Below are 23,282 nucleotides of genomic sequence, written 5' to 3' on the forward strand. Positions count from 1 at the left end.
TCTGCTGTGTAACTGAGCTCTCTCCTGTGTAACTGAGCTCTCTGCTGTGTAACTGTGCTCTGTGCTGTGCAACTGTGCTCTCTGCTGTGTAACCGTGCTGTCTGCAGTGTAACTGTGCTCTCTGCTGTGTAACTGTGCTCTCTGCTGTGTAACTGAGCTTTCTGCTGTGTAATTGTCCTCACTGCTGTGTAACTGTGCTCTCTGCTGTGTAACTGTGCTCTCTGCTGTGTAACTGTGCTCTCTGCTGTGTAAATGTGCTCACTGTTGTGTAAACTTTATCTCTGCTGTGTAACTGTGCTCTCTGCTGTGTAACTGTTCTCTCTGTTGTGTAACCGTGCTGGCTGCTGTGTAAATGTGCTCTCTGCTGTGTAAACGTGTTGTCTGCTGTGTAACGGTGCTCTCTGCTGTATAACTGTGCTCTCTCCTGTGTAACTGAGCTCTCTGTTGTGTAACTGTGCTCTCTGCTGTGTAAATGTGCTCTCTGCTGTGTAACCTTGCTCTCTGCTATGTAACTGCACACTCTGCTATGTAACTGTGCTCTCTGCTGTGTAACTGAGCTTTCTGCTGTGTAACTGTGTTCTCTGCTGTGTAACTGTGCTCTCTGCTGTGTAACTGTGCTCTCTGCTGTGTAACCGGGCTCTCTGCTGTGTAACGGAGCTCTCTGCTGTGTAACTGAGCTTCTCAGCCGTGTACATGAGCTCTCTGCTTTGTAACCGTGATCTCTGCTGTGTAACTGAGCTCTCTGCTGTGTACCTGAGCGCTCTGCTGTGTAACCGTGCTCGCTGCTGTGTAACTGTGCTCTCTGCTGTGTAACTGAGCTTTCTGTTGTGTAAATGTGTTCTCTGCTGTGTCACTGTGCTCTCTGCTGTGTAACTGTGCTCTCTGCTGTGTAACTGAGCTCTCTGCTGTGTAACTGAGCTCTCTGCTGTGTAACTGTGCTCTCTGCTGTGTAACTGTGCTCTCTGCTGTGTAACCGTGCTCTCTGCTGTGTAACTGAGCTCTCTGCTGTGTAACTGTGCTCTCTGCTGTGTAACTGAGCTCTCTGCTGTATAACTGTGCTCTCTGCTGTGTAACCGCGCTGTCTGCTGTGTAACTGTGCTCTCTGCTGTGTAACTGTGCTCTCTGCTGTGTAACTGAGCTTACTGCTGTGTAATTGTGCTCACTGCTGTGTAACTGTGCTCTCTGCTGTGTAACTGTGCTCTCTGCTGTGTAACTGTGCTCTCTGCTGTGTAACCTTGATCTCTGCTGTGTAACTGTGCTCTCTGCTGCGTAACTGTTCTCTCTGCTGTGTAACCGTGCTGGCTGCTGTGTAAATGTGCTCTCTGCTGTGTAACCTTGTTCTCTGCTGTGTATCTGTGCTCTCTGCTGTGTAACTGTTCTCTCCGCTGTGTAACTGTGCTCTCTGCTGTGTAAATGTGCTCTCTGCTGTGTAACCTTGCTCTCTGCTATGTAACTGCACACTCTGCTGTGTAACTGAGCTCTTTGCTGTGTAACTGTGCTCTCTGCTGTGTAACTGTGCTCTCTGCTGTGTAACTGAGCTTTCTGCTGTGTAACTGTGTTCTCTGCAGTGTAACTGTGCTCTCTGCTGTGTAACTGTGCTCTCTGCTGTGTAACTGTGCTCTCTGCTGTGTAACCGTGCTCTCTGATGTGTAACTGTGCTCTCTGCTATGTAACTGAGCTCTCTGCTGTGTTACTGTGCTCTCTGCTGTGTAACTGTGCTGTCTGCTGTGTCACTGTGCTCTCTGCTATGTAACTGAGCTCTCTGCTGTGTAACTGTGCTCTCTGCTGTGTAACTGTGCACTCTGCTGTGTAACCGTGCTCTCTGCTGTGTAACTGTGCTCTCTGCTATGTAACTGAGCTCTCTGCTGTGTAACTGTGCTCTCTGCTGTGTAACTGTTCTCTCTGCTATGTAACTGAGCTCTCTGCTGTGTAACTGAGCTCTCTGCTGTGTAACTGAGCTCTCTGCTGTGTAACTGAACTCTCTGCTGTGTAACTGAACTCTCTACTGTGTAACTGAGCTCTCTGCTGTGTAACCGTGCTTTCTGCTGTGTAACTGTGCTCTCTGCTGTGTAACTGAGCTTTCTGATGTGTAACTGTGCTCTCTGCTGTGTAACTGAGCTCTCTGCTGTGTAACTGAGCTCCCTGCTGTGTAACTGTTCTCTCTGTCGTGGAATCGTGACTCTGCCGGTGACAGAATTTCACTGTGGTTGTGACAAATCATTACCTGTTGTGTAAATGTGTTCCCAGTTGTGGAAATATGATCCGTCTGAAGCAGAACCTTTCTCGGCCATTACTGAGACGAAATTTAATTTCCAGAGTTATTAAATGTTGTCACGAAAGGTGAGTTCAGGCCTCTGGATTCCCATCCAGCGACATAACCTTGTGTTCCTGTTATGAATACAATTCATTCAGCGTCAATATTTTCATGGAAGCGCCCAACACCCTAGGATTAAGGATCCCATGCTCCACCGACTGAGCTAGCCGGGCTGGTGCTGCACTATCTCTTAAACCTCTTCTGGAAGAGAGTTGCTGCGGTGCTCATTCGGAGTGTCAGTGCTGACTGGTTGGGCCGAATGGCCTACTTCTGAGCTGGATATTCTACGATTCTATGATACAAGGAGGTTGATACGGTGGTGTCCTTCTGCCATACTGCCCACTCCTGACACCATGTAGAAATGCTGCTCTCTCAATGACTGGCGACCAAGGAGTTGTAATAAAAAATAACTGATTTAATAATTGAGCAGGTCCTCCTGGCTTGTGCTCTGACCGCGATCCGGGGAACTGCCGGAATCCCGACACGTGACCATGTTAGATGCGTCATCAGGTCATCATGTGACCATTCGGCCTGCACAGGTCTCCTTCTGTGCTGTAATTTCTAGATTTCATAATTTAAAATTTCTTCCAGAATGGAAAGTGTGGTCCTGTTCCATTTGAATTTCTAATAGATTTCCAATCAGTGGAATTGTGCGTTTAGGGAGCTGAGGTTTTCGATTCTCTCAAGGCTTCTCTCCAAATCCAATGGCCATTTTCCACGAAGATTCAACCCCTCCTCACGTAAACCACGGGGCCCCGTTGATCGTTTGAATACAACAACTTCCTGGAGTGATTCCAGGCTGGTTTTAGAATGTATTCCATCGACCAAATTAATAATGAATGACTCACTGGACCCAGCTGCGATGGCCGAGTGGTTAAGGCGTTGGGATTGAAATCTATTAGCGTTTCCCCGCGCAGGTTCGAGCTCTGTGATTCGAGATGTTTGTTGAATTCCCCGCGCCAGCCGTTGAGTCGGGAATGAATCGGAATGTTTGTAAATGAACGGTTTGAACCTATATCGAGTTTAGTCAGATATTTAACATTTTTTGGGAAACTGAACGAAATATAAAGAATCTCGCACTCAAAACAACAATCAATAAATAATAACGTTTCCTGCAACGTTTGGAAGGAGAAGCAGCAACGGCAGCGAATGGAAACGTGGTTTGGTTTCATTCAGGTGAATGTATTTCTGGGAAAAAAGATCGTGGTAGAAATGGAACATATTTTATCTCTCTATCTGTTTCTTTGTTTCTTTCTCTCTCCCTCACTCACTGTTTTTGTGCTTCTCCGGGGACTGATTGGATACACAGTGAAACTCAGCCCCATCTCATCCCAACTCTTTTGGACGAATACGTCCTGGTGATGGACGGTCCTGAATCAGTGGAAGAATCGACAAACTATTCCATTCTTGGCTCTGTGAGAAGTTCCATTCCTGGTTGTGAGGTGGTTCTGGGATAAAGGGATCGAGAGAGAACGAAGTGACTGCAGTCTGACTCTTACTCTGAAAACCAGTTAGTGCGCCCTTGTACAAAGTGGATGTATCTGAGAACAGGAGGAAAGCAGATCATGGGCCTGTGATTGATTTTATTGAGCCGGACCTTGAAAAGTGAAGCTGCCTGTCTGAGAACTGGTAAGGAATTACGGCTGACATTGAAGCGGTTCATCTTGAATTAGTTACAGCAAATCGATTCTTTCAGAGGTGTTGGTGTATTGTTTTCAGAGACACTGTCATAGTTTCTGAAAATATGATTTCTGCTTGTTTTTGTTTTGTTCAGTAATTAGGGGAATCTATTTGGAGCGGCTGCAGTTGGTCAATATCTGTGCCTCTTGCTTGGCAGCTCCCGGGAAGCAGCAGCTCCATTCCTATCGAGATCTGTGGACATAATCAGGAGACCCAAACTATTGCGCACTGCTGCCATCTCCTGGCTGAAAGCAAGTTGTGCAACAAGGTAACGATGTCTTCGTGACACGTTTCAATTGGAGCAAAATAACATTAACATGGTTAAATATTATCATTGTAGTAATCACATTTAAATCCCCAGATATCTGATTTCTGACTGAGCGACCCAGCTCATCCCGATCTATCGGAAAATGAAAGATTCCCATTACAGCCCTATTGGTTACAAGAATATCCAATCTCTGATTTCAAACATTTCCCCGCTTCATTGTTTGTGTATTCGTTCTGTAAATACCGAGGGGGTGACATTACCCGGGGACAGGTGGTGGTATAGTGGGGACTGTCCCAGCATTTGACCCAACTTCAGTTCCTGGCCATCACATTGGTGAATTATTTAATTAAATATCGCAGGTCAGGACGGAAAAGGAGGGGACACTCCTCATATAAAATTCACCAACTGTTCTCATCACCCATGGGTTTCTTATCTAATAACCAGCATCAATTTGTTTTGCGTGGAAACATGGTTTAAATAAACAACAATCTTCAACATTAATAACTAAGTTCTCAGTCTGAAACAAGAGTAAATAGGTGGGTTAAAAGGGCCAGAATACGAGCCACGCAAAGTTCCGTTTACAGAATGAGCTTAAAACACTCCTAGTGGCTGAATAAATAAATCACTAAGTAAGTTACATAATTAATACCAGTAAATAGTTATTACTGAATCAGGATGAAAAGAGCAGCACCAGGACACAAGGACAAGGTAAGGTCTCAGATCAGAGTAAGAGTCCTATGTAAGGACACACAGATCATCAGAAATAAATTGCATAAATACATTTATTGCGGACTGGTGCCATCTCCTGACTGAACGGGAGCCGTGTGACACGGACACTTTCATTCAGGGGCGTTTTCAATTGGAGTGAAATGCACGCAAACAACATGAATTTCTTTCTGCTCACTGTGCCCAGTTATAGTGATCTGTATTAAACAGCAGGAGCGGGACCCGCAGTCTTCACCTTCTTTTAAAAGAATTTAGAGTAACCAAATCATTTTTCCCAATTAAGTGGCAATTTAGCGTGGCCAATCCACCTGGTTTGCACATCTTTGGATTTGGGGGACGGAACCCACGCAAACACGGGAGAATGTGCAAACTCCTCACGGACAGTGACCCAGAGCTGGGATCGAATCTGGGACCTCGTCGCCGCGAGGCAGTAGTGCTAACCACTGTACCACCGTGCTGCCCACGCAGTCTTCACCTTCCCGGTGAGTCTGAATTTCAGTTTGGGGGTTTCAGAGAGAGCGGATGATATTGTGCAAACTGAAGTCACTTTTCCTGTGAATGGAGCCGGTTAAAGAACCGTGGCCGGCCTGAGAGTCCCCGAACCCTGGGTCAGTGGGATCCTGGAGACAAGGCAGATCCCAGAGAAAGGGAAATAGATTAGAGCTAGAGGGCGGATAGGAAAAGCGAGGAAGGGTGAGAGGGGGGAAAGGAGGTGAGTGACACAATGGGTGATATTGTGAGAGGAACAGATGGAGGGAACTGGAGGTAGGGAGGCAGCTGGAGGCAGGATTCCCCTTTATTTATCCTGATCATTACCACTTCAAATAATTCGAAAAGATTGTCATGCATGATGTGCCCTTCTTGAAGCCATGCTGAATCTGTTTCATTATGTTATATATTGCTAAATGTTCTGCTATTATATCCTTTATAATAAGAACATAAGAACTAGGAGCAGGAGTAGGCCATCTGGCCCCTCGAGCCTGCTCCACCATTCAATGAGATCATGGCTGATCTTTTGTGGACTCAGCTCCACTTTCCGGCCCGAACACCATAACCCTTAATCCCTTTATTCTGCAAAAATAATGTACTCTAACAGTTTCCACATGACAGATATTATGCTAACTAGCATTTAGTTATCTGTTTCTGTCTCCCTCCCTTTTCGAATAAGGGTGTTATGTTGGCAGTTTTCCATAAAGAACAGTACAGCACAGGAACAGGCTCTCCGGCACTACCAGCCTGCGCTCATTATGATGCCTGTCTGAAGTAAACACGCTGCGATTTTCCAGAATTTAAGGATTCATGGAAGATTTGCACCAGTGCATCCTTTTCATCGATGAGAAGTTGGTAAGAAGGTTCTGAATGTGCAGCCTGGTTTGCAATATTGGAAATACATCTTCCGGAAGCACACTCTTCACCACTGATACCACTCCAGTCAATCTCCACTGCACAATCTCCTCGGTCTTGGCGGTTTTCCGAAGGATTTGTTTGAACCCTCGCAATGATCTAACAATCCACAGGAATGCCATATGACTCCAATTCTTTGAATCCCATCTATCAAAGCAATTTTGATAAAAGGAGGTAATGACACATTATAGACAACGACATGCTTCCTTCAATGTTAATCTCCTTAATGACATCAAATACAATTGGCCTGAAATCTCTATTGAATAAATAATCAGCAAATTCTGCAGTCAGTCCAGGAACAACCCGCGCCTTCATTCCACATATTGTTACTTTCATTTCCCCGATCCCACTTCTTTATCACAAAGGTTTCTTTAAACTCCCTTCAATAAAAGTGCCCACTGTCCTCATCGACCATTCGTAAATGTTTTCTTTTGTCTCAAACTTATGTCAAAGAGGAACGAGAACGACTGGCTGTAGGTAATGTTCACATGTCATGTGGACGAGATGTAATGCAGCTGAGGATGCTGAGTGATGTAATAGTGGACATTGTGAAGTTACTGGCCAGAAAAGTCCGAATTCTATTTGTTTTTTTAATGGACAGCTACAATCCACTTGTTTATTCCAGGAAACAACAATGAATAAAGTGAATCAGTGCTGAACAGTTTCTAACATCCCAATCCTCCAGCGTGTTCTTATTGACAAACCGGTCCTGGATTGAAGTTTTTTGCTTAAAGAATGAGACCACCGCCTCCTGGGAATACAGGAGCGATCCCTCGAGGACCTGAGCTGTAAATGTGAAATTCAGTGAAAGGATTTCACCCTCCGTACGGAATCTGATCACCACCTCAACCCCAACATTCAGCTTGAGTGGGCAGGCAAGACAATTTCCTTCCCCCAGCCCCCCACACAGACTGGGTAATATCCCAAACTCGTATCCTGCTATTATCACATTGCTCCACAACATCGCTCTCTTCCCAAAACTCCAGGAATCTCACCCCAAATCCTCAAACCTATTATTCTGTATTCAAACAACATTTTGTCCCCTGACTAAGTTCATCCTGGGAAGAGAGGTTTGGTATTCCGAGTTCCTCTGCAGATATCCGGTTTTTGTTTAATGACCAAAAGAGGCCTAAAACCTGAAAGAAAGCCTCTATCATAGCCCTGTGAGCATGTCTCAAATAGACGGTGCAGTCAATACCTGCAGAGTAGATAACAATGGAGAGAACTGTGAGGAATTTCAGCGTCAACATTCGGTGGAAATAAAGGATTCAAAAGAAAACATTATTTTAACTACTGAACAGATTCTCTGGGAGCAGGACTGAAGTCAAAGGGAAAAATCCAGCTGATTTCTAGTCGAAAGCATTTACCATTGGACTGAATTCAGTCCTTGTGTTAAAATGTCTGTAAATTATCCACTGGAAAGTGAAGGACAATTTAAACCTGCAATTCTGGAAGAAAGACAGATTTTGCGCTGTTGTATTCTTTGTGGAGAATTACAGAACAACGAGATCTAGGGGTACAAGTTCGGAGCGCCTTGTAGGTAAAGTCGCAGGTGGACAGGGTGGTGAAGAAGCCAATCAGCAGGCTCGGTTTTATTGGTCAGGATATTGAATATTGACGCTGTACAATACTTTGGTAAGGGCACACACGAAATACTATGTTCAGTTCTAGTCACCCTATTATGGGAAGTATATTGGTAAACTAGAAAGAGTCCCGAAGAGATTTACGAGGATGCTACCAGGACTTGGTCCCCTGGGTTATAAGGAGAGACTGGACAGGCTTGGATTTTTCCCCTGGAGCGTCGGAGGCTTCGAGGTGAACTGATAGAGGTCTATAAAACAATGAGGAGCATAGATCAGGCAGATAGTCAACATATTTTCCCAAAGGTAGAGGAGCCTAAAGGGCATAGGTTTAAGGTGAGAGGGGAGAGATGCCAAAGAGACCAGAGAGGATTTGCTTTCACGCGGATGGTGGTGAGCATCCGAAATGGGCTGCCAGAGGCAGTGTAGAATCGGTACAATGTTTTCCTGTAAAATACAATGAGATATTTACCTGGGCAGGGTGGATATAGAGGGACATGGATCAAATATGGGCAAGTGGGACTAACATGGTGATAGAAACTGGGCACCATGGACAAGCTGGGCCGAAGGACCTGTTTCCATGCTGTAAACATCTATGACCCTGTGACTTTATGGAGGAAGTGTTCAATCACACAGATCAGGTCAAACGCAGTGACACTCTGCTGGGATTGATCTAAGCTACAGAGTGTGAGGATGTTTAGCTGAACAAACCGGAATGCTTGAAATATTTTACGGTTCCGTGGTATCACTGACAAGAGAAATAGTTAACATTTCAGATCCTGACCTTTCAATGGAACGACCTATTCCACCGTCCACAGAAGCTGCCGGATCAGCTGAATATTTGCTGCATTTTCTGTCTTTGTTCCAGATTTGCAGCATCCGCAGTATTTTCCTGTTGGGCCAAAGGACAATGAGTTGTCTTTCCTGCACTGAGGGTTATTGCAGGTCTCTCTGGCTGTGATTATCGCTGATTATCCATCTCTGGGACCTTTATTAATCAATAGGACTGCCGTTTGTGGAGGGTTTCTGAAATCCTGTCAGGGAGCTGGAGTTAAAATACACGGAGCCCTTACTCAATCTAAATGTAGGGCAGAACAGTCTCGAGGTGCTCAACGACCAGCCCAGTTTGTTTGTTCCTGTGAATACAACAGGATATAAACATAGACAGCTGCAAACACATGTTGCATTTCATTCATAAAGTCATCGAATCAGACAGCAGAGAAATGGCCCTTCAGCCCATCGCATCTGTGCCGGTCAAAAACAACCACCGAACCATTCTCATCCCATTCCCCAGCACTTGGAACATCGCCTCGTGTACCCTGGGATCGCAATTGCCCATCTGAACACTTCTTAGATATTATGAGGGTCTCTGCTCCACCAGCCTTTCAGGCAGCGAGTTCCAAACTCCCGCCTCCCTCCAGGGAAAGAGGTTTTCCAACAAACGGTTTCACAAGAAAAGCCTCTGCAGTCAGGAGCTGAAAAGGGAGAGATGACCCCTCTGTCATCTTGTACTCTGTGCCGCTATTAATAAAGTCATGACACTGTTTGATTTATAAACGACTCTTACAGCCTGCCCTGTCACCTTCAATGATTTGTACACATGTCCCGCTGTTCCTGCACTCTTTCTTGTAAATAGACACTTTATTTTATATTGTTCTCTTCTGTTCTTCCTACAAAAATAAATCACTTCATTCCTTGTCTGCTACATGTCCTCCCATTGCACCAACCTGGCTGTGTCCTTCCGGAGTTTTAGTAGAATTTCTGTCGCGCTTTTTTACAACCATAGGGCGGCCCAAAACATTTCCAGGCAATGAAGTAGTTTTGAAATGTCGTCACTGTGCGAATTACTGAACTTTTGAACTGCCTGTTGGACAACTACAGAAATCCTCATATGGGGAGGGGAAAGCGCTGCAGGTGTGGCTCTGTGGCGCAACGGATAGCGCGTTAGACTTCTAGTCACTGACGTGATGAGACATTCAAAGGTTGTGGGTTCGAATCCCATCAGAGTCGGATTTTCGATTTGAAGAAATCAGTAACAGGTTTATCAATGTTCCGAGATAAGTGTAACTGCCGTCCCGAACTTCCTTCTGAAAAGTGACTCCAGTCACTCTCCGCTTTCCCATCTGAGCAAAAAATATTTGTAAGCTGCTGACCAGAGTCAGTCTGTTCCCTCCTCAGACAAATATACGCGCGGGCAGTTTGTTCCTCACAGGCAGCTCCAAACAAGGATGATGTGAATCGACACCACTGAATGCTCACACCAACACGTTTATCTCAGCTGTAATGAACAGCTCATGTTACAGCTTTAGATCAGACAGTGGAGTATTATCACAGGCGCTCTGTCAGACTGCATGTTCCTTCAGACAGGTTTCCGACTGGACACATGGAATGAGCGGCCGTGTGAACATTAGTGGTTCAGGGAGAGATTTCTCACTTACCAGACTGGAGTTTCGATTCCATTCCCAGACCTTTCTCTTTCCTTGTCCTCTTGCTCATTTGCACTTTTCATTGTTCCATCAATGGTGGCCGCGTCTTCAGCTGTCTGAGCCTTGAGCTCTACAATTCATTCTAGAAAAATCACCAGCTGTCTCTCCGCCGTCCAAGTGCAAAATGAATGAATGCAATTAGAAGCAAAAGACAAACAAACGGACGGGCAAGACACACTCCAAACAAAATGGAGAGAGATTTTATAATCTAAAATTACTGAGCTCGATGTTGAGGACGGAATTCTGTGGGGGGCTACTTAAATGTTCAGGTGGTTTTACTCGAGTTTCCGTTAATCTATATTGGAACACGGATGACCAAGGACAGAAAGGTGAGAGTGGGCAGGTGGAGAATTGAAATGACAAGTGGCAGGAAGCTCAGAGTCAGGATTGTGGATTGACAGAGATTTCTCAAAGCGGTCACAGACTGTTATTTGACCTGTTGAAGTCGATGAGACCAAATTGTGGCAGCAAATACAGAAGCTTAAACTGAAAAGCACAAGTGTCTCACTGGTTCACTTGGGATGAGTGTTTTGGGCCCTTGGATAATGAGGAGGCAGGAGGTAAAAAGGCAGGAGTTGCATCTCCTGCACTTGCAAAGAAAGTTGCAGATAGAAAGTGAGCGGATATTGGCGGTGGAGCAGCGGTGCGGAGGGGATTGTCCCTTCAGTCTGGTGAATGGGGAGAGCAGGGGAGGGTGTTTTTGATGATGTCATAAATGGTCCCTGGAATACGGAGACTGACGGGCTGCAAGGTGAGAACAAGCGGCACCAAATCAGTTCAGCTCGACTTACACAGGACACAACAATGTCAGTAACGGAAAGATCTTTTGGGATAAGAGCAAGAGTTTTGCAATATCGTTCACTTTTATTTCCATTTCCCACCTTAGCCGCTTTTCCTACAAATGTTGGCAGCGGTTGGACTTCCACCCGCATCCTCGAAGAGACTGAAACCTAAACCCATCTCCTCAGACCGCTCGGCCTCGCTATCCTAAAGGTTCATTGTTTCTGATACTGGTGACTGGTGATTGGCATCTTGCTGTTTATCAGCTGAGTCCAGGATTTCACATTGAGAGAGAAGGAAATGATCCAATCACAGAGCTGGAACGCTGCTTCCAGTTTTCTCCCCACAGATGACGTTTCATTTCTGAGCGTTTCCAGCATTTCCTGTGTTTATTATTTATGATTTTCAGCATTTGAAGTAATTTGCTTTGTGTTTTGTGAACATTCTGAGCTGAGTTCAGGGGACTCGGTTTCCAAAATATTTTAAAAGTTATTTGACGGGATGTGGGTGTCGCTGAATCCGTCAACATTTATTGTCCAAAATTAATTACCCTTAAGAATTTGGCGGTGAAGTGAATCTTGAGCCACTGCAAGTCCATGTGGTGTATGTACACACACAGTGCTGTAAGGGAGGGAGTTCCGGGATTGTGAACCAGCCACAGAAAGGGTGATATATTTCCCAGGATGGTATGTGTCTCGGAGTGGAACTTGCAGGTGGTCGCTGTTTCTCTGTATCTGCTCCCCTTGTGTTTCCAGGTGAGAGGTCCCGCGGGTTTGGATGGAGCCTCACGGAGGAAAAGTCAATATTAGGGGTGGGATTCGAACACACGCCTTCAGAAAAGTCTGCGACCTGAACACTCGGCCACACTGGGAAAAACATGGGTAACAGCAAATTCCTGCGGATACTGGAATCTGAAACGAAAGAGAAAGTGCTGGAAAATCTCAGCAAGTCGAGCAGCATCTGCAGGGAGAGAAAAGAGTTAACGTTTCGAGACCAATGACTCGGCTTTGACAAAGGGTCATTGGACTCGAAAGGTTAGGTCTTTTCTCTCCCTACAGATGCTGCCGGACCTACTGAGATTTTCCAGCATTTTCTCTTCCGGCCACGCTGACACACTGATGTGATCAACCGGTGAAGTGGGGATTGGGCCAAGCCGACTCGATGAGCCTCCTCTTGCACTGGAGGGGCTATGTGATAACTTAAACATGGTGAAAGCGGCAGCATCCGGACACAAGGACAAGGTAAGGTCTCAGGCCAGAGTAAGTGTCCTATGTGATGACACACAGAACATCAGAATTAAATTGGAGAAATACATTTATGGTGGACTCGTGCCATCTGGTGGCTGAACGGTAGCAGTGCGACACGGATACATTCATTCAGGAGCATTTTAAATTGGAGGGAAATAAGCTACGCAGAGATCCGTCAGTGAGCGTTGGTGGTATAGTGGTGAGCATAGCTGCCTTCCAAGCAGTTGACCCGCGCTCGATTCCCGGCCATTGCAGTAGTAATTTGGAAGCGAACTTTTGCGCGACTTCGTGTGTTTCAAACCGAGAAAGAGAATCGGTTTCTAACTCAGAATGTCGGCGCAATTAGGGAGTGGAGTGAAATAAGTAACTTTCTCATCATTTTTAATATTGTTTCAATATGGACAGTGTTCCACTATTCACCCACAAGCCGTCAAACAACAGCTAAAAGCCGCAGCTTTTTCACTTCACCCTCATGAAGTGGACCAAACAGAGACACAACAGACACGTTACAGACCAGGATGGGATTTGAAGCCACGTGTACAGAGCACAATGGATTATTGTGCATCGCCTTAACCACGTGGTACAGCTGCTTTACTTCAGGGCCCTTTAATAACCCTCAATCTAACTTCCTTGAGTTTGTTTCGCACAGTTGCTGATGTACAGAACACAGTCAAAGTGTAAATAAATAAAAATAATCTCTGAGTTAATTTGCGCTTGCGGCGCAACGGGAGCGCGCCTGACTCCAGATCAGAAGGTTGCGTTGAAATCACATCAGGCGCACGGAATTTTTCTGCAGCCGGTTGCAGGAATTTCTCTCTGTGTGGGAATGTTCTCGAAATGACTCCATTCAAAAGCACGATGCAGGTAATATATTTCATATTTACCCGCTTGAGCAAATTTCTCAAATATCAGGAGATTCAAAGTCGTCCTGTTGAAGCAGAATGACAGTGAGTTCAGGAAGAAATGTTGACAAACAACAGCAATTTCTTTCTGCTCACTGTACACAGTTATAGTGATCTGTATTAAACAGCAGGAGCGGGAACCGCAGTCCGCAGTCTTCACCTTCACGGTGAGTCTGAATTTCCGTTTGGGGGTTTCAGAGAGAGTGGATGTCATTCCGGAAACTGAAGTCACTTTTCCTGTGAATGGAGGCGGATAAAGAGCCCTGGCCGACCTGAGAGTCCCCGAGCCGCCATGAATCTTCACAGCTCACAGGGTGAAGGGCTTTTCCACTTTGAAAATGACCATGTCCGGCAGCTGGAGCTTTCCCTTGTATTTTCTGGGATCTGGGAAAGAGCGGATCATCAAAAGACAGAAATGAAACACAAATAATCGCAGTATTTTTTCACGTGGGCTAAACATCAGCTCAGATGTTACAGCCGGTGGCCGCGTGGCCTAATGGATAAGGCGTCTGACTTCGGTGGTTCTATTGATGATGTGGAGATGCCGGCGTTGGACTGGGGTGAGCACAGTAAGAAGTCTTACAACACCAGGTTAAAGTCGAACAGGTTTGTTTCGATGTCACTAGCTTTCGGAGCGCTGCTCCTTCCTCAGGTGAATGAAGAGGTATGTTCCAGAAACATACTATCATCTATTGATGATATCAGACGATTGCAGGTTCGAGTCCTTCCGCGGTCGTTTTATACAGACATCCGGTGGAACTTGTGCTGACAATCCAGTTTTCCCTCCTCTCTCATCTTAGTCTTTCGTTTACCCCCGAATGAATCTACAATATCTGATTGATTTGGATAAAGAATTGAATAAAATATTATGTATCAATCGGTTCAATACAATTCTGTGGAGGGAATTCTAATGTCCTCAGGAAGATGGTTACAGCCATAGATGTTTCAGCATGCACACTGGCCCTTCGGCCCAGCTTGACCATGCCGCCCAGTTTCTATCACGAAGCTAGTCCCACTTGCCCGCATTTAGCCCACATCCCTCTATATCCACCCGGGGGGGAGGGTCTTGACAGGATAAATGCTGAGATGCTGGTTCACCATGTGGGAGGGTCTAGGACCAGAAGGAATAATCTCAGAGTAACTGGCCGCCCATTTCAACCAGAAATGAGGAGTAGTTTCTTCTCTAGGAGTATAGAGCATCTGTAGAAATGTTTGTATGAACCGAATATGGCTGTAGAGGGTGAATCATAGAATCATAGACGTTTACAGCATGGAAACAGGCCCTTCGGCCCAACCAGTCCATGCCGCCCAGTTTTTACCATTAAGCTAGTCCCAGTTGCCCGCACTTGGCCCATAACCCTCTATACCCATCTTACCCATGTAACTATCTAAATGCTTTTTGAAAGACACAATTGTACCCGCCTCTACTACTACCTCTGGCAGCCCATTCCAGACACTCACTACCCTCTGAGTGAAGAAATTGCCCCTCTGGGCCCTTCTGAATCTCTCCCCTCTCACCTTAAACCTATGCCCTCTAGTTTTAGACTCCCCTACCTTTGGGAAAAGATGTTGACTATCTACCTTATCTATGCCCCTCATTATTTTATAGACCTCTATAAGATCACCCCTAAGCCTCCTACGCTCCATGGGAAAAAGTCCCAGTCTATCCAGCCTCTCCTTATAACTCAAACCATCAAGTCCCGGCAACATCCTAGTAAATCTTTTCTGCACTCTTTCTAGTTTAATAATATCCTTTCTATAATAGGGTGACCAGAACTGCACACAGTATTCCAAGTGTGGCCGTACCAATGTCTTGTACATCTTCAACAAGACGTCCCAACTCCTATATTCAATGTTCTGACCAATGAAACCAAGCATGCCGAATGCCTTCTTCACCACCCTGTCCACCTGCGACTCCACCTTCAAGGAGCTATGAACCTGTACTCCTAGATCTCTTTGTTCTATAACTCTCCCCAACGCCATACCATTAACTGAGTAGGCCCTGGCCTGATTCGATCTGCCAAAATGCATCACCTCACATTTATCTAAATTAAACTCCATCTGCCATTCGTCGGCCCACTGGCCTAATTGATCAAGATCCCGTTGCAATCCTAGATAACCTTCTTCACTATCCACTGTGCCACCAATCTTGGTGTCATCTGCAAACTTACTAACCATGCCTCCTAAATTCTCATCCAAATCATTAATATAAATCACAAATAACAGTGGACCCAGCACCGATCCCTGAGGCACACCACTGGTCACAGGCCTCCAGTTTGAAAAACAACCCTCTACAACCACCCTCTGCCTTCTGTCGTCCAGCCAATTTTGAATCCAATTGGCAACCTCACCCTGGATCCCGTGAGCTTTAACCTTCTGCAACAACCTACCATGCGGTACCTTGTCAAAGGCTTTGCTAAAGTCCATGGAGACAATGTCTACTGCACTGCCCTCATCTACCTTCTTGGTCACCCCCTCAAAAAACTCAATCAAATTTGTGAGACATGATTTTCCACGCACAAAGCCATGCTGACTGCCCCGAATCAGTCCTTGCCTCTCTAAATGCTTGTAGATCCTATCTCTCAGAATACCTTCGAGCAACTTACCTACTACAGATGTTAGGCTCACCGGTCTGTAGTTCCCAGGCTTTTCCCTGCTGCCCTTCTTAATCAAGGGCACAACATTCGCCACTCTCCAATCTTCAGGCACCTCACCTGTGGCTGCCGATGATTCAAATATCTCGGTTAGGGGACCCGCAATTTCCTCCCTAGCCTCCCACAACATCCTGGGATACATTTCATCAGGTCCCGGGGATTTATCTACCTTGATGCGCTTTAAGACTTCCAGCACCTCCTCCTCTGTAATATGCACACTTCTCAAGACATCACTATTTATTTCCCTTAGTTTCCTAACATCCATGCCTTTCTCCACCGTGAATACCGATGAGAAATATTCATTCAGGATCTCACCCAACTCTTGTGGCTCTGCACATAGATGTCCTTGTTGATCCTTAAGAGGCCCGACTCTGTCCCGAGTTACTCTTTTCCCCTTTATGTATCTGTAGAATCTCTTTGGATTCTCCCTTGCATTATTTGCCAAAGCAATTTCATGTCCCCTTTTTGCCCTCCTGATTTCCCTCTTAACTCTATTTCGACAATCTCTATACTCTTCAAGGGATCTACTTGATCCCAGTTGCTTATGTACGTCATATGCCTCCTTCTTCTTTTTGACCAGAGTCTCAATATCTCGAGTCATCCAGGGTTCCCTACTTCTACCAGCCTTGCCCTTCACTCTAAAGGGAATGTGCTTACCCTGCACCCTGGTTAACACATTTTTAAAAGCCTCCCATTTACCAGCCGTCCCTTTGTCTGCCAATAGTCTCCCCCAATCTACGTTTGCAAGTTCCTGTCTGATACCATCAAAATTGGCCTTGCCCCAATTAAGAATTTTAACTCTTGGGCCAGACCTATCATTCTCCATAGCTATCTTAAAACTAATGGAATTATGGTCACTTGTCCCAAAGTGATCCCTCACTAGCACTTCTGTCACTTGCCCTTCCTTATTTCCCAAGACGAGGTCAAGTTTTGCCCCCTCTCTAGTCGGTCCATCCACATACTGAATGAGAAATTCCTCCTGAATACACTCAACAAATTTCCCTCCATCCAAGCCCCTAATGCTATGGCTGTCCCAGTCAATGTTGGGAAAGTTAAAGTCCCCTACTACTACCACCCTATTATTCTTGCAGCTATCTGTAATCTCCTTACATATTTGCTCCTCAATTTCCCGCTGACTATTTGGGGGCCTGTAGTACAGTCCTACCAAGGTGATCTCTCCCTTCTTATTTTTCAGTTCCACCCATATAGACTCAGTGGGCGAACCCTCGGATATATCCCCTCTAAGTACTGCCGTGATGTTCTCCCTAATCAAAAACGTCACTCCCCCTCCTCTCTTACCTCCTGTTCTATCCTTTCTATAGCATCTGTACCCCGGAACATTGAGATGCCAGTCCTGCCCCTCCCTTAGCCATGTTTCAGTCATAGCTATAATATCCCAGTCCCATGTGCCCGTCCATGCCCTGAGTTCATCCGCTTTGCCCGTCAGGCCCCTTGCATTGAAATAAATGCAGTTTAATGTAGACCTTCCTTGCTCTCTGCCCTGCTTTCTCTGGTCATGCTTTACACACTCTCCCTTCCTGCCTTTTGTTTCTGTCCCCACTGACTTCCTACATCGGTTCCCATCCCCCTGGCACATTAGTTTAAACCCTCCCCAACTGCACTAGCAAACACCCCCCCGAGAACATTGGTTCCAGTCCCACCCAGATGCAGACCGTCCGATTTGTACAGGTCCCACCTCCCCCAGAATCGGTCCCAATGTCCCAGGAATTTGAAACCCTCCCTCTTGCACCATCTCTCAAGCCACGTATTCATCCTAGCTATCCTGTCATTCCTACTCTGACTATCACGTGGCACTGGTAGCAATCCTGAGATTACTACCTTTGAGGTCCTACGTTTTAGTTTAACTCCTAACTCCCTAAATTCAGCTTGTAGGACCTCATCCCGTTTTTTACCTATATCGTTGGTGCCTATATGCACCACGACAGCTGGCTGTTCACCCTCCCCCTCCAGAATGCCCTGCAGCCGCTCCGAGACATCCTTGACCTTTGCACCAGGGAGGCAACATACCAACCTGGATTCTCGTTTGCGTCCGCAGAAACGCCTGCCTATTCCCCTTACAATTGAATCCCCTATCACTATAGCTCTGCCACTCTTTTTCCCGCCCTTCTGTGCAGCAGAGCCAGCCACGGTGCCATGAACCTGGCTGCTGCCACCTTCCCCTGGTGAGCCATCTCCCCCAACAGTTTCCAAAACGGTAAATCTGTTTTGGAGGGAGATGACCGCAGGGCATCCCTGCACTGCCTTCCTACTCTCCCTCTGTCTGTTGGTCACCCTTTCCCTATCTGCCTCAGTAATTTTAATCTGCGGTGTGACCAACTCACTGAATGTGCTTTCCACAACTTCCTCAGCATCGCGGATGCTCCAAAGTGAGTCCATCCGCAGCTCCAGAGCCGTCAAGCGGTCAAACAGGAGCTGCAGTTGGACACACTTCTTGCAGATGAAGGAGTCAGGGACACCAGAAGGGTCCCTGACTTGCCACATCTCACAAGAGGAGCATGACACGGGTCTGAGCTCTCCTGCCATGACTTAAACCTGAAGTTAAATTTCAACTACACTCCACAGCTAAGAGAAAGTCAAAGAGAGAGAAATCACTTACCAGTTACAAGCCAATCACTTACCTGCTGGCTGTGATGTAATTGCTCCAGAGACTCCCTCACAGCTCTGCTTCTCTGCACCTCCTTCAGGTGAGCACCAAATTCCCTTAACTAGTTAATTAATTTACTTAATTAATTTGATTTTTTTTTTTTTGTCACTCCCCTCTTACCCGAACTCAGCCTTACCCAAACTCAGATACACTCTGTTTGCCTTCAGCACTCCGTTTCTATAGGCACTTCAGCCACACACTTTGTATCCTTCCTGATTTACAGTCAGCCAATAGGCCTGCTCCCAAAACTGATCTCTCTCCCGAACAGCTGACCTGCAAGGTAAGGAAGTGGTTAATCAGTACTTACCTCACCCACGGCGCGCCCTTTTAAACTGTCCCCTCTGCCTCGCAGCTCCCGCGCTTTTTGAAACTCCCGCGCTGTTTCCAAGGTCCCGGCTCCCTCTCTCTCCCGAACAGCTGACCTGCAAGGTAAGGAAGTGGTTAAGCAGTACTTACCTCACCCACGGCGCGCCCTTTTAAACTGTCCCCTCTGCCTCGCAGCTCCCGCGCTTTTTGAAACTCCCGCGCTGTTTCCAAGGTCCCGGCTCCCTCTCTCTCCCGAACAGCTGACCTGCAAGGTAAGGAAGTGGTTAAGCAGTACTTACCTCACCCACGGCGCGCCCTTTTAAACTGTCCCCTCTGCCTCGCAGCTCCCGCGCTTTTTGAAACTCCCGCGCTGTTTCCAAGGTCCCGGCTCCCTCTCTCTCCCGAACAGCTGACCTGCAAGGTAAGGAAGTGGTTAAGCAGTACTTACCTCACCCACGGCGCGCTCTTTTAAACTGTCCCCTCTGCCTCGCAGCTCCCGCGCTTTTTGAAACTCCCGCGCTGTTTCCAAGGTCCCGGCTCCCTCTCCCTCCCGAACAGCTGACCTGCAAGATAAGGAAGTGGTTAAGCAGTACTTACCTCACCCACGGCACGCCCTTTTAAACTATCCCCTCTGCCTCGCAGCTCCCGCGCTTTTTGAAACTCCCGCGCTGTTTCCAAGGTCCCGGCTCCCTCTCTCTCACGAACAGCTGACCTGCAAGGTAAGGAAGTGGTTAAGCAGTGGGTCAGTTAATTTGTTGAAGGCTGCCACAGACAGATTTTTTTAAAATTTAGAGTACCCAAACATTTTTTCCAACTAAGGGGCAATTTTGCAACCAATCCACCGACCCTGCACATCTTTTGGTTGTGGGAGCGAAACGCACCCAAACACAGGGAGAATATGCAAACTCGACGCAGATAGTGACCCAGAGCTGGGATCGAACATGGCCCTTCGGTGCCGTGAGGCAGCTGTATAAACTACTGAACCACCGTGCTGCCCTTGAGACAGATTTTTAATCAGTAAAGGAAAGCAAGGATTATGGGGATAAGGCGGGATACTGGGTTTGAGGATTATATCAGTTCAGACATAACCTCTTTGAATGGTGGAGCAGACACGATTGGCCGATTGGGCCACTTCTGCTCCTCCGTCTTACAGTGTAATGAGATCTTCTGATGAACTTGATTTCACGGCTGGGCGGCCGGTTCTGGAAAGACAAAATCTGCCAGCAGTGCCCCAGATGAAGCTGGCGTCTGTTTTGGAGTTTCTGAAGCCGCAAGTTTTCATGGTGCCAAACTCCTGCCCAAAACTGGTGTCGTGATTTAAATCGATTATCAGACAGAGGATTAGGAATATCGGTATAGAGAATGGTGCAAGAAGATTCACTCCTCAGTGCATTCCAGACCCGAAGCACTCGTTGTGCAAAAGTGCTTCTTTTTCAAACATCACAGCTGCTTCCTTTGCAAATCAACGGAAATCTGTGCCCTCTCATTCTTGCTCTTTTTACTCGGGGGAACTGTTTCTCTCTAGTTACTCCGCCTAGCCCCCTCCTGATTTTGAACATCTCCATCATATCTCCTCTCTGCGTTATGCTCTCCAAGGAGAACGTTCCCAATATCTCCAATCTAGCCTCCTAAATGGAATCAATCCTGTAAACCTCTTCTGCACGCTGCCCAATACGTCCACAGCCTTCCAATATTGTGGCTCCCAGAGCTGTGCAAAATATTCCATCTGATGTCTAACTGGCGCCTTGTACAGATTCAGCATAACCTCCTTGCTCTTGTTCTCTTTTCCACTCGTAAATAAGCATAAGATTTGCTTTATTACCTGCTCTCTCCACCTGTCCACCTTCAATGATCTATCCACATACACACCCAGCTCTGTCTGCTCCTTCATCCCATAAATAGTTGAGGGGCAGCACGGTAGCATAGTGGTTGGTACTATGGCTTCACAGCGTCGGGTCTCAGGTTCGATTCCCGCTTGGTGTTCTCCGTGGGTTTCGGCTGGGAGCTCCGGTTTCCTCCCACACTCCAAATTTGTGCAGATTAGGTGGATTGGCCATGCTAAATTGCCCTTAGGTTAGATGGGGTTGCTGGGATGTGGGGATAGGGTGGAGGTGTGGGCTTCATGGGGGTGCTCTTTGAAAAACCGGTGCAGATTCTATCGTCCGAATGGCCACCTTCTGCACTGTAAATTGTGTGATTCTATACTTCCCTACCGAAATGCATCACCTCACACGTCTCCAGATTGAAAATCATCTTTTGTTGTTTGAAGTTCTAGATTGTCCGCGTCTCAGTTTTCAAAATTTCCAAGTCTGTACCATCCCCAAATTTGAAACTGTTCCCTGTACACCATGATCTACAAATTGTTATATATCAGGGAAAGCAAATGTTCCAGTAGGGAGCCATGTGAAACACTACAAACCTTCTTCCAGTCCGAAAAGTCTCTATTGACCATTATATTCTGTTTCTGATTATTCAACCACACTTATATCCATATTGCTACTGTCCCTTTTATTCCAGGAGCTACACATTTCGCGAATTCTGTGCAGTTTTGGTTTCCTTATTTCGGGAAAGATGTAAATACGTTGGAAACGGTTCCGGAAGGTTTCCTCGATTGGTGGAGAGAATCCTTCGAGACAGGATATACTCCCATTTGGAAGCAAATGGACGTATTAGTGAGAGGCAGCATGGTTTTGTGTCTCACTAACTTGATATAGTTTTTCGAAGAGGTCACAAAGATGATTGATGCAGGTAGGGCAGTGGATGTTGTCTATATGGACTTCAGTAAGGCCTTTGACAAGGTCCCTTATGGTAGAGTAGTATAAAAGGTGAAGTCCCACCGGATCAGGGGTGAGCTGGCAAGGTGGATACAGAACTGGCTAGGTCATAGAAGGCAGAGAGTAGCAATGGAAGGGTGCTTTTCTAATTGGAGGGCTGGGACTAGTGTTGTTCTGCAGGGATCAGTGCTGGGACCTTTGCTGTTTGTAGTGTGTATAAATGATTTGGAGGGAAATGTAACTGGTCTGATTAGCAAGTTTGCAGATGACACAAAGGTTGGGGGAATTGCAGATAGCGACGAGGTCTGTCAGAGGATACAGTAGGATTTAGCCCGTTTGCCGACTTGGGCGGAGAGATGGCAGATGGAGTTTAATACGGACAAATGTGAGGTAATGCATTTTGGAAGGTCTAATGCAGGTAGGGAATATACAGTATTGAAAGTCAGAGCGATGTATGTCTACAGGTCCAGAGGTCACTGAAAGGGGCAACACAGGTGGAGAAGGTAGTCAGAACGGCATACGGCATGCTTGCCTTCATTGACCGGGGCATTTAGTACAAGAATTGGCAAGTCATGTTGCAGCTGTGTAGAACCTTAGTTAGGCCACACTTGGCATATCGTGTTCAATTCTGGTCGCCGCACTACCAGAAGGATGTGGAGGCTTTCGAGAGGGTGCAGAAGAGATTTACCAGGATGTTGCCTGTTATGGAGGGCATTAGCTATGAGGAGCGTTTGAATAAACTCGGTTTGTTCTCACTGGAACGACGGACGTTGAGGGGCGACGTGATAGAGGTCTACAAAACTATGAGGGGCATAGACAGAGTGGATAGTCAGAGGCTTTTCCCCAGGGTAGAGGGGTCAATTACTCGGGGGCATAGGTTTAAGGTGCGAGGGGCAAGGTTTGGAGTAGATGTACGAGGCAAATTTTTAACACAGAGGGTAGTGGGTGCCTGGAACTCGCTACCGGAGGAGGTGGTGGAAGCAGGGACGATAGTGATATTTAAGGGGCATCTTGACAAATACATGAATAGGATGGGAATCGAGGGATACGGACCCAGGAAGTGTAGAAGATTTTAATTTAGTCGGGCAGCATGGTCGGCACACGCTTGGAGGGCCGAAGGGCCTCTTCCTGTGCTGTACTTTTCTTTGTTCTTTGTTGGTCTTTGAGCGGGTTTGCTATTGAGGAAAGGTGAGACAGACTGCACTTGTTTCCAGTGGAGATGTGAAGTGTGACAGTTGATCAGATTGAAGTACAACAGATTTTGAATGGTCTTGACAAAGTGGACGTGGAAAGGATGTCACTGCTTGTGGGTGAGAGCAGAACTACTGGGCAGCGAATAACAAGCAATTAACACGGTTTCGATTCCCGGCCATCGCAATAATGGTTTGATCGGAAGCGTTTGCGTGATTTCGTGGGTTTCACACTGAGGAAACAGAGCTGGAAGAAGAGGCTGGAGGGAGGACTCCGGGTAAAATTCCTCTTCTCTTGTAGTAAAT

General features: G+C 46.5%; 1 non-coding gene across 1 annotated transcript; it reads left to right on the top strand.

The window, feature by feature from the left end:
- The first annotated feature begins 9,890 nt into the window (after positions 1 to 9,890).
- Positions 9,891 to 9,982, top strand: trnar-ucu (transfer RNA arginine (anticodon UCU)). Its single transcript is given in 2 exon segments — positions 9,891 to 9,927; positions 9,947 to 9,982. It is a non-coding gene; the product is annotated as a tRNA-Arg (tRNA).
- Positions 9,983 to 23,282: the final 13,300 nt, after the last annotated feature.

Source organism: Scyliorhinus torazame, chromosome 24 (genome assembly GCF_047496885.1).
Source record: "Scyliorhinus torazame isolate Kashiwa2021f chromosome 24, sScyTor2.1, whole genome shotgun sequence".
In the NCBI taxonomy this organism is placed as follows: domain Eukaryota; kingdom Metazoa; phylum Chordata; class Chondrichthyes; order Carcharhiniformes; family Scyliorhinidae; genus Scyliorhinus; species Scyliorhinus torazame.